This window comes from Peromyscus californicus, unplaced genomic scaffold (genome assembly GCF_007827085.1).
Source record: "Peromyscus californicus insignis strain IS unplaced genomic scaffold, ASM782708v3 Scaffold_8__1_contigs__length_139910024, whole genome shotgun sequence".
In the NCBI taxonomy this organism is placed as follows: Eukaryota; Metazoa; Chordata; class Mammalia; order Rodentia; family Cricetidae; genus Peromyscus; species Peromyscus californicus.
The window spans coordinates 101,692,236-101,708,669 of NW_026294606.1; the positions used below are offsets into that span (position 1 = coordinate 101,692,236).

The 16,434-nt window shown below is 46.9% G+C and overlaps 1 long non-coding RNA gene across 1 annotated transcript in view; it reads left to right on the forward strand.

Annotated features, from left to right (window-relative positions):
* Positions 1–4,629: 4,629 nt before the first annotated feature.
* LOC128104296 (uncharacterized) overlaps positions 4,630–16,434 on the forward strand; it is a 64,448-nt gene continuing 52,643 nt past the window's right edge. The window contains exon 1 of the long non-coding RNA XR_008215942.1: positions 4,630–4,861. This is a non-coding gene — a long non-coding RNA (uncharacterized LOC128104296). The remainder of the gene's footprint in view (positions 4,862–16,434) is intronic.

Sequence of the window (16,434 nt, forward strand, 5' to 3'; positions counted from 1 at the left end):
ATAAGATAAAAGTGTATCACACGTGTGTATGAAAATGTCACAATGAAACCCGTTATTTTGCATAATTAATATGTGCTAATGAGAGTGCTGTTGTTACAAAGAGAGTGAGAGCTTGAAGAGTTTTGACATTGCCTATATTCCATTATCCCTCTATCTTTGGAAAAAAAATCATAGATTGATAGCTATTATGAAGATTTTTTTTTTACCCTTTGTTATGCTCTCTGGGGATGGGAACTGATTTTACATTAGCCTAAAAAAAAAAAAAAAGAAAAAAACAGAAAAATAATTATACAACCCCACAATGCCTTCTGTTGAATGGAAAGCCAAACATCCATGTTACCCCGATCATATCCCTCAACATCATGGTGCACCTCACCATCACCAGCTAACTGCCACCTCCACGCTACCAGGTGGCTCAGTATTTTTAATTCCATGTGTCATTCTAATATCCCCAAGTGGGGGAGAGCATATAATGTCAGGTATAGTAATTACCAAGGCCTCCTTTTTTATTTGGTAAAAAGCTGGCCAAATATTTTCATTTTATAGTCCGTGGTCTCTTGGAGCCTTTGAAAATAATGGCCAGTAGTTCTGCAAGTTCATTAACCGATTCCCTCAAGGCTGGGGAATGTGCATTATCTGGCCCTGCTGTTTTACATATCGTCCCGTGTTTTCAAGTATTCCCTTACCTGGTTTATTTCAACATCTATATTTAAAGGTCTTCATTACTTCCTAATTATCTATGCTCCCTTTCTTTATTTTTCTTGTTAAGGACTAATTTAAAAGAGCAGTACAGACTCTCTGCCACTCAGAGTCACCATTAACTTCTGTCCCCCTCTCATTTATTAGTCCAGCTACTTGGTCGCCCGTGCGTCCTCCCCACCCCCAGCCCAGGCCTTGCCTCTAACCGGGTTGGCAGCCTTAACTCACTCGGCTTTCTCTTCCGCTCTTATCTTCCCTTCCTTGATGAGCCTCAGGAAAGCCACATTCATTCCCCTCTCTTCCCCTCTCTCCCTCGTCCTTTATTTCTTCTGCCTTCAGATCTTTCCACTGCTCTTTGTCAAACGGCTCCTTGCATTTTTCATTCAAGGCATCTTGGGCTTTGTGGCTTAACTGTGACTTGAAAACTTTGTGCCCTTGCCTGGCATGCTCTCTGGGTTTCTTAATTCGCCCAAATTGGATTTCTGAAAACCCCAGAATTGGAGCAAGTTCCTTAATGTTTTCAATACAGAGAGCAGGGCATTCACCTGAGCAGCGCATCTCGTGGTCAACAGCATCAAAGACCATTTCCGGGCAGGAGGGAATCGGGAGCCAGGTGAGGTCACTGCGCATGCCTGGGGCAGGATGAAGCCATTCTTACACCCAGATGTATCCTCCATCAAAGGGAAGTAATGTTCCAGGTTGTTTACATGAAACCTGGTTTTCTGGACTGGGAACGGGCTGTGAAAGGCACACAGCCTGCTGTCTAAGTATGAGAAAGCCTGCTGTCTTAAGTATGAGATCCCAGCGAATGCTGTTCATGAGTTGAGTTCCTCTTCCTCACGGACACTAGTTAGCGACTGAGGGGACATGTGTTAGGTTTTCTGCTCATCAGTTTAGATGCATCAACCCATGGCGTTCCTTTTGATAGTGTGCAGACATTGGGGACCTTAGGACAGCTGCCTTCAATCTGCAGCAGCCGTGGAGGCGTGTGCTCTCCAGGTGTCATGGGAGCTCCGGCCACAAAGCTGCGTTAGCTGCGGTGTCTTCAGAGCTGTGATTGGAAGATGGTTCCACACAGTGGTGGTACCAGGGCCCACTTCTACCGGTGCAGGGCCCCTCTGTGGGAGAGTGAAGCACTCCGTTTTGCTGTTGCACGGCTCTTCAGTTGAAGGTGCCCCTTCTTTCACAGGTGCTGGACCCGCATAGCAGAATGAAGGCTCTCCCTGCTGCCCCGTCCTTCCGAGCTTTATATCTTGCTAAGTCTCTCCCACTCCAGATGTCGTTTCAGCATCTCACTTCTTGAAGCACCTGAGCTGACAGAGTTGAGTCTCCTTTTAACCTTGCTAACCCTCTTTCACCTCCCCATCTGTCCTGCCTGGCACCAGCTGGGCATCGAGCTCTTTCATATTACTTTATGGAGAACTCAAATGCTGCATAGGCACTGGATATACTCCAGGCTAAATAAAAATGGAATTAGGGGTCACCTCCAGTTTGGGATTATGTTTACCATTACCCTCATTTGTTAATGTGGCTAATTCATCTTACTACGGTTTGATCAAATTGGACAGTTCCCAGGAAAAGAGCTTGTACTTAAACCACAGCATCACTAGGTGATGCTGCTGCCCCACGCAAAGGCAGCAGCTGGGGCTAGGCTTGGTCAGAGCCGGCGGGGCTTGGGGTTCTACCTCTCTTCGGCTGGGTATGGACCGCGGGTCTGTATTCCATTCCAGCATCCCATTCATCTCTATATTTGGGATTCAGGACTCTAGAAAGAAATATTTGGTCAATCTCTTACTCTCTCTTTCCTAGAGCTCACAGAAGTGTGTGTGTGTGTGTGTGTGTGTGTGTGTGTGTGTGTGTGTGTGTGTAAGAGAGAAAGAGAGGGGGAGAGAGGGAGTGAGGGAGGAAGGGGAGAGAGAAAGGGAGAAGAGACTTTTGGGAACCCCTGGGAGAGATTATCTATCTATCTATCTATCTATCTATCTATCTATCTATCTATCTATCCTCATTTTGAGGAATCCTTGGATTGACTCAGGAATTGATTCTCTAAGTGTTTATCATTCATCTCACACTTCTGGATGGACAGAACACTGAAAGTTCCACGATAGCTCTACCTTTTCTTTCTAGATACGGGAGAAAGATCAACACGAGGGGTAACGACAGCACAGGCTTTATGTAGAGCCTCTCAAGAAGAAGCATATTCAAGCATCACTCACTTGTGTTGGAGAACGTGGAGATGGAGCCCAGGCTAGCTGGGCTGTTCCTATGCTCTGCTCTTCATCTTCTCTGCTGAATACAGAACAAGCAGGTCCTTGTTCAGGCTTCCGGCTTCAATGCTGCCATCTTTGAAGCTGCCACTCTTCACTTCCAGTCAGCAATCTGTAGATGTAACACCTGTCTGGCTGAGTGGGACTAAAACTTTAACCTTGCACTTCACCTCACGCCCATCATTGATAGCCATCCACGCACACTCCCTGCTTAGGGCAGCTGCATTGACACATTGATGAATCTGTGCTTGAAGAAGAATTTATTTTCTCATGCAGGAGATAACCATTTGGTGGCATAGTAATGCATTCATATTAGCAGGGCAAAATTCATTCATGTTTTCATTAAGGGATCACTATAGCTATCAGCCCACTCTTTACATTTTTAAAAATAGTGTTCTAGTCTGTTTTGCCCCACTCTACATGAGCAATGCTTAGGAATTTCCCAGAAGACTTCAGGCTCAGTGTTTTATAGGGAGACATTAGGATGTCAGTGTAATACCTTTTTAAAGAAAGCCTCAGGTTGGGAAGATGGCTCAGCCAGGAAAGAACTTGCTATGCAAGCGTGAAAACCCATGTTTGGGTCCCCAGCATCCACATAAAAAATCAGGCGTGGTGATGTATGTCTAAAAAGTCCAGCATGGTGGTGTATGTCTGTAAGTCCAACAGCAGAGAGGTGGAGCTAGACAGGATGATCCTTGGGGCCTACCAGCCAGTTAGTCGAGCCAAATAGGTCAGCTCCAGTTCCACTGAGAGATTCTATCTAAAAAAAAAAATAATAATGTGGAGAACAATTGAAGAAGATGCCTGCCATTGTTCTTTGGCATACTTAGTCACTTACGTGAGTGGGTATGTGCCCACCCTCCCCCCATATAACCACAGACAGCCTTAATACTACTAGCCCTCTCAATGATATAAGTGCAGCACTTGTTAAATTTGGTCATTTTAAGAATGCAGGTTTTCTGGTTTCTCCCCTGGAGATTCTGACTCAGTGGGTCTGAGGCACAGTAGCAATCTATATTTTACACTAGCAGACTGTGATTCTTATAAGCAAGTGCAGGAGACATTGTCCTGCTATACAAAGTGGGTTCTGGCTCTGCAGCAGCATACGATTGTAATCAGCCTCATCAGAAGCCACGTGCAAAAAGAGAGAGTGGAGATTTGAATGGTGAGGGAGAACCATCTGTGAGTCATGGGGTGACCTCACCAGGTAATTGGGCACCTAGGGTCACTGCGGCCACCTGGAAGCTTCTGATAGAGAAAGCTTTGAGGAATCTTTTATTAGCATATTTAATATGCTCGACTAAGGGGAAAACATATACAAAGCAAGGAGGCCTTGTTAGCAAGCATCCCCTGCACAGCGCATGGCCAGGAAATAATGACTTCTTTCCCAGGAAAGGTTCAGTTTAACCCTTGGCTTGCCTTTCTCCAGGGGGAAGTCAGTGGACCTGTATAAGCCTTCCTAGACTAGTATAAAGGGTGGGGATGTGTGGGGGCTGTCCCTGGGGTCTCCTTGGGAGTGTCCCGCAGGAGTATATGGCAAGCCGTATGGAGCACCATCATGGAACAGGGTTATGGCTTCCACGAGAGAACAGTCTTCCATGTTATATCCCGGGATGCCTCCTCCTCTATTGGGGTCATCTTTGATACTCCCTGGGGACTCTCCCAGGATTAACCCACAACAAGGGATCCCTCTACCCCACACTTATGGCAGAGAGGTGATGGCGGCTCTTTTTCTGCTGAGCATTGACTAAGATGAAGTGCAGAGGCTTAGTGAGCAGCTGAAATCAGAACCATGTGCCTCAGCGAGTAGGATGGAGACTCAGATCTGCAGCTTTTCCAGGCTGCTTCTGTCACTCTGCATTCTGTCCGACATCACACCTGCACACCAGACCTCGGTAGGTAAGATTCTAACTTGCCCCCCTCCCCAACAAAGTTGGCCACCCCATGGGAAATGTTTTGTTTGGTGGCAATAGCTAAGAGAAAATAGAACACTCTCTGCTTGTTTACAGATAAATCATTCTGCATCAGAGACGTCTTGTTTTTTCATCCTTGCAAGAGTCTGAGGGTGGCTTTTCCTTTCTTTTCATTTTCTTCCTTTTTTTTTTTGCCTTTTTCATAAATAAATATTTTAACTGGAAATTTCCAAGTGTCTGACAGGCCTAGAATGTGAACTTGAATGTACTGTAATAGAAATCATCAGTTGCCATGGCGACCTGTTCCAAGAGCAGATCGCACCAAGTCACGTGAGCAGAGAGCGCTCAGTAATACTAACACATCAGAGAGCGAGGCCACTTAACCTCAATCGCTTCCAGCTATTGTGCAGAATGCAATTGAATTTATTCCTAATTTCTGCCAGTGCTAAGGAACAAAATTTCCCTGCAGATTTTAATCTTACTCAGGCAGTGCCAGCCAGTGCTCAGACGCTGTTCAGCACCAATATTCAGCCCAGCTACTCGCCCACTTTACAGCTCTATTTTCTTATTCTTATCTGCAATAATAGCTTCCCTCTGCCTGCTGGATTCCGCACATCCCCCTGCCCTGGGGAGAACTGCCCTTCTCCTTTCCACGTGGCTGCGCGGGTTTCTCTGACTCTGGCTGCTAATGCAAGGAACACAGCCTTTATAATAATACCAATAAAAAAAATGACAGCTCTCTACTTTCAGCAGGAGTTGTTTTTTTTTTTTTTTCTTTTTTCCCCCTCTTCATCCCAAACCTGTTCTGAAATACAATTCCTGCCAGCTTCTGACTGTGCTTTGGAATGCCACAATTAACAGCCCCACTGCAATAAGGCAAAGCCACGGCCAGTGAAGAATGGAATCAAAGTGTGTGTTTTCAGCCTCCATCACAGTCACCTCCCTCCTGCCCCCCCAACCAGGAGAGCAGCCCAGACAACCAGGAGGTACAGCCGCCTAGCCCAGAACACTCATTTTGAGAGCTTATCAGCTCCTATGAAGGCTGATAAATCAGAGTGTCTCATATGGACAGTCTCAAGTTAGCCGTGCCATCGATCTCCCCTCCCCTTTTAAGTTATTTGTCTTATTCGCTTCCAAAGATGATATCAGAGATGCCAAATGAGCCTTTGTTTTCTGCACTCTTGCGCTGCCCAGGGTGAGCTGCTGTCTTGTTGCAGGGAGCTGGGAAGCGCGCTTCAGGGGCTTAGTCCTTTGTTTCCAACCCAAGGTCACCTCTGGCCCCTTGGCTCAGGTGTTGTCAGCAGTCTGTCTGTGTTCAGAGGCGGGAGGCGGAGTCCTCCTAGCCGACAGTCTTTGCATGGCCCTAGCCCTCCAGTGACCTCCCCCTTTTATGAATGTCACTTTAAAAAAGATGTAAAACCTGCTCGAATAGCTAAATGGAGACGAGGTAGAGTCCAGCGCTTGGAAAGTCCGTGTTGAAGGTCATGCAAAAGGAACCTCAAAAATAGGGGGTTTATTATTGGACAGGTCTTTGGAGAGCGGAAAGGAGTGGTTTCTGCAGTGGCTTGCATTCGCAGGTGGGTCCCTCTAAATGGGCAGAGGGAGACAGAGCTGCAAATCACTTACTCAGCCAGTACCTGACCGTTGTTCCAACTCTGCGGTGGGACAGGAAATGTGGAGCAAGTCCAGGGGAGAGGGAATGGCCACGTGGAATTAGGGTAGGCTGCTGGCAGGGGCTCTGGCTCTACATAAAGAGCTTGGTAACTATGGAAATCTTCATGGGGTGTGTGAGGGAAAAGCAGCCAGAGAGGAAATAAGAAGTCACGTGATGAATTTGATGTCAATGGTATGATGTTCGGATCTGGAGAGAAAAACCACACGCCAAGCTGTTAGTATGGCTCTCTGCCCATCCTGCTGTGGTGGAGGCCCTAGAAGACCTTAGTCCAACAGCCAGGCCCACACCTGCCCATCCACAGAGCAGGGTTACAAGGTCCCTTGGGTAGGTAGGAGCTAGCAAGCTGGACTTGGGATGAGAAGTACTGTTTTTATTGTTTTGTGTTGTTTTAAGTGGCAATTGCCTTTAGTCACAAAATAGAGTATGTTTTCTAAGTAACAATGGCTCAACTTTTACAGGAGCTTTATTTCCATACTTATTAGTCTAAAATACTCATGACCCTCTTGCCAGGGCTGTTCAGGGATCTAGTGCCTTGGAAGGTTCTGGGAGGATGTTTAATCTGAACCTAATCAATGTTTCTTTAGACAGAATAGCCTTCTGGAAGTGTTGGAAGAACACACCTAGGGAAAAACTGAGCCTCATGGGCTCCAACAGAAGAAAGATGGTAAGAGAATGTCAGAGAAAAGCCAAGGCATTGTATCGCTGGTGGATTTCATTAAGGGGAAGGGCGATCTCTGCTATTATGCTAATGCTGGCAATTGCGATTTTATTATGCTCATTAGTCTATAGTCAAGGAATAACACTGTTACAATTCTTATAGCCTTTCAAAGTACTTTCCTAACTGTTATCTTATTTGATCTATACAGTAACCCTGGGATGTACATGGAATGTATTTTACAGATGGAAGAAAATCTCAAAGAGTAAGGATAAGATCTAGAACTCAGGACACCTAGGCTAGAGCTGTCTTGCGGGCCCTTGACATTACTAGACAGGCTGAAGGCTTGGGTGCCTTCTGCGAGACATAGCTCAAAGAAGCTCTTTTTAGCTGTTTGCTAGAATCCTGGTTTGAAATGAATCAGCTGTGAGTGAATGGGAGAGGCCTGAGCATCATGGGGCTTTGAAAGAGTTTGGTGTGGATTCTACTCAGTGAGTGGAAGCAAGCCAACTCCATCCATTCTCCTCTTCTGGGAGGTGTGAATCCGGGGGGCAAACAGAGAGTGTTGTCTTGTTCTCCTTTACAAGTAGTCGCTGTACAGAACTGTCACAGAAGCAGGGACTCAGAGTGGGCGTGGCCTCCGAGGTTTGCTGGCACAAGAGAAAACATGGCATTTTCAGCCGACAAGTGACGTAAGGCACTGGTACCCTTGCCTCCGTCTCTACCCCATACTTAGGGAGACAAGGATGGGGTCAGGCACCTCTCTAGCAATAGAAAGCAGATTTTCTTTTCAGTGCTGGGATGGGACCCAGGGCTTTGTGCTTGTAAGGCAAGTGCTCTACCATTGAGCTAAATCCCCAGCCCCTCAAAATAGAATTTTAACCCTGGCTGTTGGAATAAGGACACAGGAAGAAGGCTTCAGGGAAATGGTCCCAGGAAAGCATCTGGCTTGATGATTCACTGATAGAAAAAAGAATTCTGGGCCGCCCCCAGCTTTCTAGGGATACAAACATTGGATGTGTATTACAGACGGTAACCGAATGTACCTGGATGCTATTGAGATACGTCAGTGTCAGTAGTTTTTTCTCCTTTTCTGTCTTATTCTTTTCTTCTGACAAGCAGTTAGTCTGACTGGCTGTTCCCCCTGGAGAGGCACACAGCAAGGCATGGCAAAGTCTCCCTGGCCTCCAGGACTGACTAACGTCTGTGCTCTTAGGGCAGCAGTGATGCCAGTCCTCAAAGAGGATTTGGAAATGGATGCTGTTGAGCTTATTGGCGGTTCAAATGCCTGGGAGGGGTGGCCAGCACTTTGTTCTCAATGAACAGACAGTCCCACATCAAGATCTGTGCTGTCCTAGATATCTGTGGTACTCTTCAAGTGAGAGAGGGGATTTGGGAGCATAGGCTTAAAGTCCTACCGAAAGACAGAAGTGGGGCTGGGGAGGTAGTCGCCTGGTAAAGGGCTTGCAGGACAGGCATGAGGACCTGAAAGCAATCCTCAGAACCAACACAGAAGTCTGGGAGTATGAGTGTGTACTTGTGATCCTAGACTGGAGGTAGAGACAGGCTACTGGTGAGCAGACTACCCTAATTGGTGAGCCTCTGGTCCTAGTGAGCCATCTCATCTCAAAAATCAAGGTGGACAGCTCCCCAAGAATGACACTTAGGCTGTCCTCTTACCTCTACTCACACATGCACATGAAACCCACCCCCACAAGTGACACCAAGAGAATTCCTCAGACTGAAAGGCAGTCTCCAAAGTTGGAAAGGATTCCTGGGGAGGCGGAAGATGGGGAGGAGATCAGAGAATGTGTGATGCTCTTGGCTGCAGAGGGGACTTGCACACTGAGACCTGACTACGTGCCCAGGAGAATGGTAAGAACCTGAATGAAATGCATCCCTGGAGCTGCCAGGCCAGCCCTTCTCAACCTCGGCAGAGATGACACAATTATGTGCAGAGTGGGCAGTCTTGTGCATGACGGTGAGGCATTTGGCAGAAATCCTAACCTTTGGCATTAGATGCCAGTAGAACCCCGACTCTTCCCTCAGCTGGCCGCTAAAAATGCCCCTGGACATGACAAGGATACCTGTCTCCTGGGAGGTACGCGTGTGCCAGTGGTCCCACTTCAGAACATGTCCTCGAGGGCTGGGGACACAAACTCAGTTTCCCACAGGAGAGATCACAACAGCAGCAGCAGCAGCAGCAGCAGCAGCAGCAGCAGCAGCAGCAGCAGCAGCAGCAGCAATAGTTAATTCTGTGGTGCTTCCTGTGTGCCAGGCATCATCCCAATTACGTTAGAAGTCTTAACTATTTTCATCCCGAATATTTTTAGGAAATAGGGTTAGTCTTTTTACAGCGAGACTAAGGGATTTGTCTGAGGTCACCGCTAGTAAGTGGTAGAGGCAGCGTTTATGCTCGCCCTCTGCTGCCAGAGCCCACCCTTTTCTGTGTAGGGCTTTCCCCTTGGGCCATTTTCATTTATGAAACCAACTTGCTCGCCGTACGTATCAACTCAGGGAGAAAACTCCACAATGCACTGTGGGAGGTGTGAGGAGTATTACAGTCTCCCAAAATGTTTTAATTTTTGATAAGCTTTGCCCAAGTGAGAAGACTTGCTGAATTGACAGAGACGTAGTAGGTTGGCGTGTACAAACCAGCGAGTCTCTGGCAGTGTGTGAGGCCTTCCTCTGAGGGACACATTCTCATCTCTGAGCAGCACACGGTGTGTGGAATACCTCCAAGGAGTGGGCACACATCTGGAGCTCACTGTGTTATCTGCTGATTTCCTCCCTGTCCCTTCTGTACTGGGGAAGCAAGACCACAGTCCATCAGGTGCTGGGGAAGGACAGGCTGCCCCAGGCGAAGGGAAAGCTGCTTGAGAGCGCCATTCTACTCGCTGAAGTAACATACATGAGGGTTCCTGGGCGCTTTAGATGGATTATAACCTTCTGTCTGGACTACTACCTGTGTATTGATTCTCAGTTTGTCCCCACTCTGGGTCTGAGACAGATCTGCAGAACTCTGAAGACTACCCTAGACACATAATTTGTGTCTAGATCATTGCCTTCACACTTTCTGCCAGCTCTGAAATGGAGCTGTCTGATGGGAAAGCTAAAATTTGCTTTTCAATTCCTAAGCTTTCCTCTGAGGGGATGATGAGATGCTAATTTGAATTCATAATTTTATTCTGAACAATTATTCTTAGAATGTTGCCTTTTGGATTTCAGTTTAAACTGGAGTTTGAGAGGTGAAAAAACTTCTAGGCACTGTGTTCACATTTTTCATTATAAATTCTCTTTATCCCCCACAGTTAGAAAGATTTTTCAATACTTTCCATACTATACCTTATTTCTAATTCTATGAATACCATAGTTAGAAAAAAAAAAAAAACAACCCTGATTTTCAGAGCAATTCCCCAGGACATGATAATGAAGCCCCTCCTAAGATCCCAGAAGGGCCTGGCTCCAAAGCAAATAACAAATCGTCCAAGCAAAGCTGCCAACTCACGCTCATTATCCCGGAAGTGGGTTAAGGGCTCGCACTGCATTTCCAGCTTATGTTCCATCACAAATCTATCCTTCACTCTAGTCTTCAAGAAGGGCTAATGTACATCAAGTTCCCAGTAAATGACACAATACCCTTCTACACTTGATCTTAGCCAAAAGGCCGAGAAGCGATACACAATACCCTTCTATACATTATCTCAATTCATTGAAACTATTTTCAAAGCTTATAATCTAACTGAGGTGTAACTGATATCAGATACTGAAAGACAACCGACTCTGAAAGATGGACTAGCGTAGGTGCTGTGCACATAGATTGCTTTGGCCATTCAGAGAGGGGGAAACACCTGAGAACAGGAGCCCAAGCCGATCGCTTCTTCCTCCTGAGCGGTCTCATGGTGCCTCCTCATTTCCCGTAACCTAAATGAAGCGGGTCTTCTTCCATCTGGGAACTGTCACCTCACTTCATTTGGCCTTATACCTTACCCTTGTTATTCATTCACTTCCTATCTTCATATCAGAGAGAAATTATCTTAGGGACTGTTGTTTCACTTGTCTCCCGATGTTCACTATTACTGCCTGGTTACTTGGTATCTCTTATACCAACGGTGTTGAGCAGACCCCTTTGATGAATGAATAAATAAGGAAATGAATGAGTGGATGGATGGATGAGTTGACTGGGGACTAGAACTGGAGATTGGAGCACAGGTAGGTCCAGGCGCTCTTTAGTGATACAATGCCACTCTAAATGATAAACCTTTCAGGAACCCCTTTTTATGTTTTTATCTAGATATGAAGGGACAAGCAAGCTCTGCCCCCTCCCACCCTCCCTTGTCCCCACCAAGGTCCTGCCCTGGTGCTGGTTACATTCTTCTACTGGTAGCACTGTCTTTAGCTGCATCCAGACTCACTGGGACAGGGAGGTGGCACTTTGTTGCAGAGATGCCATTACAGTCCCCGTAGGAGGCTGTCATCTTCTCACAGTGCAGCACCTCTGGTGCCAATCCCCTGCATGCGCTCTCCTCCTGACTGCTGGGAGCACGCAGGCATGTGGCCCGTCACCTGCGCCTCCAGCTTTTGACAATCTCCTTTCTTTGTTTCCAAATCCTAAGCAAATTGCTTGGTTGACAATCAAAGCCTGCTGCCATCAAACAGCTGCCACAGACAGGTGTGCTGCACACTTGCCTGCTGTTCGCATCCCTCAGCAGGGACTGAGCCGGCAGACAAAACCCAGAGCCGAGTGCCAGCTTGCAGAGCCCCTCCCAGAAGCTCAGTCTACTGTCTGTTTCTTTTGCTTTCCTGGCATTTCTTTTTCAGGCTTGGAAAGTCACTCTAAAAATAGCGCCTCTCAGTGTTCATCAAGTGTGTGTCTGGGCAAAGTTGTTTGTGCAACAACCCCACCAATTCTGCAGGTCTTTGTACATTAAGCTGTGCTGAAACAAAGAAGTTGCATGGCCCTGGAGCCCTTGATCATAGAGAACATTCAATCTCCTTCCATTACTTTCTAGACTTTTCTTTCTTGTTAATGAAGTTATGAGTGTTGTCTCCCGCTCCCTGCTTTGGGTCTCAGGCTCTGACTTCTGAAAGTTGCTTTTAGCACCTGGAGTATGACAGGCCTCCCGATCTCCTGTTGCTGGGGGACATGAGATATGGCCAGTCAGAGAGGAATGGGTTTCCATTTTTTTCTAGCATTTCTTCCTGGACTTTGGAGCTCCAAAAGCTAGCAACCGTTGTTTCTCAGGTATTGTTTCTACCAGTGGTTTTGCTAGTTAGGTGTGTCCAAGTGAAACACAAAGGTGAGAATGAGCTGACCCTGGGCCTGTGTTTTCTGAGGTCTCTGTGTTCTCAGGAAGTGTTGGCAAGGTTGTGTTGGGATTTCTCTGTTGCAGCTATGAATGGCGGCCACTTTCTGACTGCCCTGTATGGTGGCCTCCTGATCGCAAACAAGGAAGCAGGTGTCATGGTGGCCTGGAGTCACTCTTGAAAGCTCGCTCAACTCAGTGCCTGTATCTGTGGCTTTCTTGGCAAATTTTGTAAGTCATTTAATACCCTGCTTTAACTTGCTTGAGTGAATTTTCTTCCCTACGCTGACCCTTAATCAAAATAGAGGGCAATTGGGAGAGGCCGTTAATCCCCCAGCACACAGCAGGGTGCACAGAGCAATCAGTCAGTCAGCAGGGTTCCACACACAGCCGCAGGCTGGGTGTTCCAGGATTCTCTGCCAAGGAGGACCCTGTCTGCCTCTGTGCCTTGCATGTGCCCTTCTCACTGCATGGGATGGCCCTTCCTCCACCTTCATGGTTCCCCATACCCGGCTGGAAGCAGCTTTTCCTTCTCTGAACTCCATGAGCCCTGAGCACACTTCTCACAGGAAACCAGCACTTTACACTGTCATTTGATATTTATGTACATAAAAAAAGAACAGAAACAAAACCAAAAACACAACACCTTGAACCAGACTGTCAGCCATTTGGGGAATGGGAGCTGAGTTTAAATTGTTTTCGTAGGTTCAAAGAGTTCCAAGTGGCATATGCGTTTTGTATGTAGGTCCACAACTACACTCAGGATGTGAATGAGTGAACCCTCATGGGTGTGTTTCGAGGTAGGCCTTGGTCACCAGTTTTTTTTTTTTGTTTTTTTTTGTTTTTTTTTTTTTTTTTTTTGTGACAGGGTTTCTCTGTAGTTTTGGTGCCTGTCCTGGAACTCGCTCTGTAGACCAAGTTGGCCTCAAACTCACAGAGATCCTCCTGGCTCTGCCTCCTGAGTGCTGGGATTAAAGGCGTGCGCCACCGCCCGGCCAGTTTTTGTTTTTACATGGATGCGAGGGTCTGTGTTAAAATGAAGTTATGTTTCTGTGACCAAATATCTGAGAGAAAGAAATTAAAGGAGGAAGGGAGGAAGGATTTATTTTGTTTTATTTTTTTAGTTTAGGGTTTCTGAGGACTCAGGGCCCGTGTAAGCAGTACACCATGGCAGTGGAGGCCAGTTTCCTCCAGGAGAGGTCATTTGCTTCCAGCTCTTGCCGCATACACAGAGGGCGTGGTATAAGAATGGGACTGAGGTCATGACACAAACAGCGTGCAGGACACAGAGGAAGTCACCTGACTGGCGTGTTGCCTCCGGTCAAGAAATTCTGAGAGTGCATGTGCAGGGCCCTTCCATAGCATCCTTAGAGGTCATAGCATCCTTAGAGGTCAGCATTGCAGACCCCACGAGGAGGCAATCCTCATATTTAGTACTTGCCTCCGGAGCTTGCAGGTGGAGGGTACAATCACCAGGCACGCACTGGTTTCTTCTGTTCATGTTCTTGCCTGCATAACTCTGGGATCATCCTTTCGAGGGGAGTCTTGATGACTTGCACCTGATTCTATCTTCTTGCAGCGAGCCAAGATTTTGGCATGTGCTGGGTTGCTCATTCCCTTATTTATGGCCATGACATTGGCATTCCAGGAAGACAGTGCCACGCGATGAGCAGATTCAAGCATTTCTTCCGACTCACCGTCGGCAGTGCTGGGGTAACAGCCGAAGCTCATCCATGAGCATTGCCACAAACTGAAGCATTCTCGTGGGCGTTGACGCCAGCTTCAGTACTTTCCGTGAAATCTCCTAACAGCCCTGTGGTCAGAACTATTGCTACTTCTGTACTGTAGATGATAAAGTTTTGGTCCTAAGAGGTCATGACTTTCCCAAGAGTGCATTACCTGTGTGTGGCAGAACTGGGATCCAACTCCAGGGAGTTTAGATCGAGACCCTGCACTGTTAATCTTTACCTCCCAGTTTTAACACATTCTGCTGAACCTAACTGGGCCAGGGTTACTGTAGCCAACATTACCAACGGCAGAGCAGGCTAGGAAACATTTAGTTTCCTGAAAGTGTTATAGTAAGCTCCATATGAGTTACATTTTCAGCAAGAGAGCCTATTATCTCCATATAGATGGAGAAAGGAATTTTGAATGGAAAGGTAAGTTTTTCATCTCTGTATTTTTCAGTGTCAAAAGGGACACCAAGTTTTGAAGAAGGCAGTGCTCTGCAACGTGACTCTGCTCACCTGGGAATCTGATTTGCCTTCAAAGCCAGTCTTGAATGGCTGGTCAGTGGCAGGCTGGCTTAGAGTCTGGACTCTGCTCTGAGTAACTCATTGGGGGTTGTAGGGGAAGCCAGTGGTAGACATTGATCTGCTTCAGCCATTCTATTAATGGGCTGCAGGGGAAACAGGGCATCCAACTTCAGGGGGGTCAAGGAGAAGGCTACCGGTGGAGGTGAGGATGAATTCTAGGCAAGGTCAGAGTAGGGGGTTGAGAAGGAGGAGTGTCAGAACATGAGAACTAACAGGGCTTGGCATGTAGCTGGATCCTGGGGTGGCAAAAGCAGATGCTGACAGTTTTACAATTAGGAGACCATTTTAAAGGAGAGATTTAGATCCACTGAAGTTTAGGGGAGATGGGGGCACTGAGTTGCAATGGCTAGTAGGCAATGTAAAGTATCTCAGGCTTACGACTGAGTCGAGAGGCAGGGTCACAGCAGTGAGAATCAAGGAAGGTTGTAACAGGACTGAGAACCAAGAGATGGTGTCAGCATCACCAGGTTGAAGGAGGAAGCCAGTCCGCGGGGCCTGGAAGCAAGACCACAGGAAACACTTGAGAGTATAGTCAGGACTTTCCAAAAGAGAAGAGCCGAGAGAGAGAGAGAGACAGAGAGAGAGAGAGAGACAGAGAGAGAGAGAGAGACAGAGAGAGAGACAGAGAGAGAAAGAGACAGAGACACAGAGAGACAGAGACACAGAGACAGAGACACAGAGAGAGAGAGACAGAGACAGAGAGTTTGAGTGTATGTGAGTGTGTGTATGTACCTACACAAACACACACATATAGAGACATTTATTAATTATAAGGAGTTGGCTCACATAATTATGGAGGCTGAGAAGTTCCAAGCTCAGGAGTGGGCAAGCAGGAGTCCAAGGAGAGCCAAGGAAGGCCTGAGTATCAGGAGAACTGAGAGTAACCTTCAGTTCACAAGCAGGCAGACTCAAGAACCAAGAAATGCTAATGTTTCTGTCCAAGTTCAAAGGCTTAAAAATACCAAATAATTGCTCAAGGAGGATTTCCTTACTCAGCCTTTTTGATCCCTTTAGGCCTTCAGCTGATTGGATAAGGGCCCCATGCTAGGGAGGGCAATGTGCTGGGCTCAGTTTATCAACTCAAATGTTAACTTGAATCCAGAACACTCTCACAGACACACACTATGGCCCAGGGAAGTTGACACATAACATTAGTCTCCAACGTACCATGAAATCATCTTGTTGGGGTTAAAGAAGTGTGGTTTAGATAAAAGAAAAGAGGAAGACCACAAACCACCTACTTGAGAGCATTGGCGGCTAGAGGGAGACAATCTGGCACATATCTCAAGAGTCAGCAGGGCCAGCTAACATTTCTCTAAACGAAAAGGGCCATCTAACTTGACTCTTCTCTTCTAATCCATAAGACACTTATTCGGGCATTCTTTCCCCCTTAGAAGATGATTAGATTGAATGTGGAATGTTCCATCTTAATCGTATTTGCCCAGAGGTAAGTTCAAGGTGGTTTGCAGTTTTGGCAGGCACGCCAACATTGGCAGAAGCAGGTGGTGGAGATGCTGCAGGACCAAGGAGACCGTGAGCTGGTCATCTGTGCTGTGGATAAAGGTGCATGGAGCCACTATACAGGCCATCATAGGAGCTGCCCT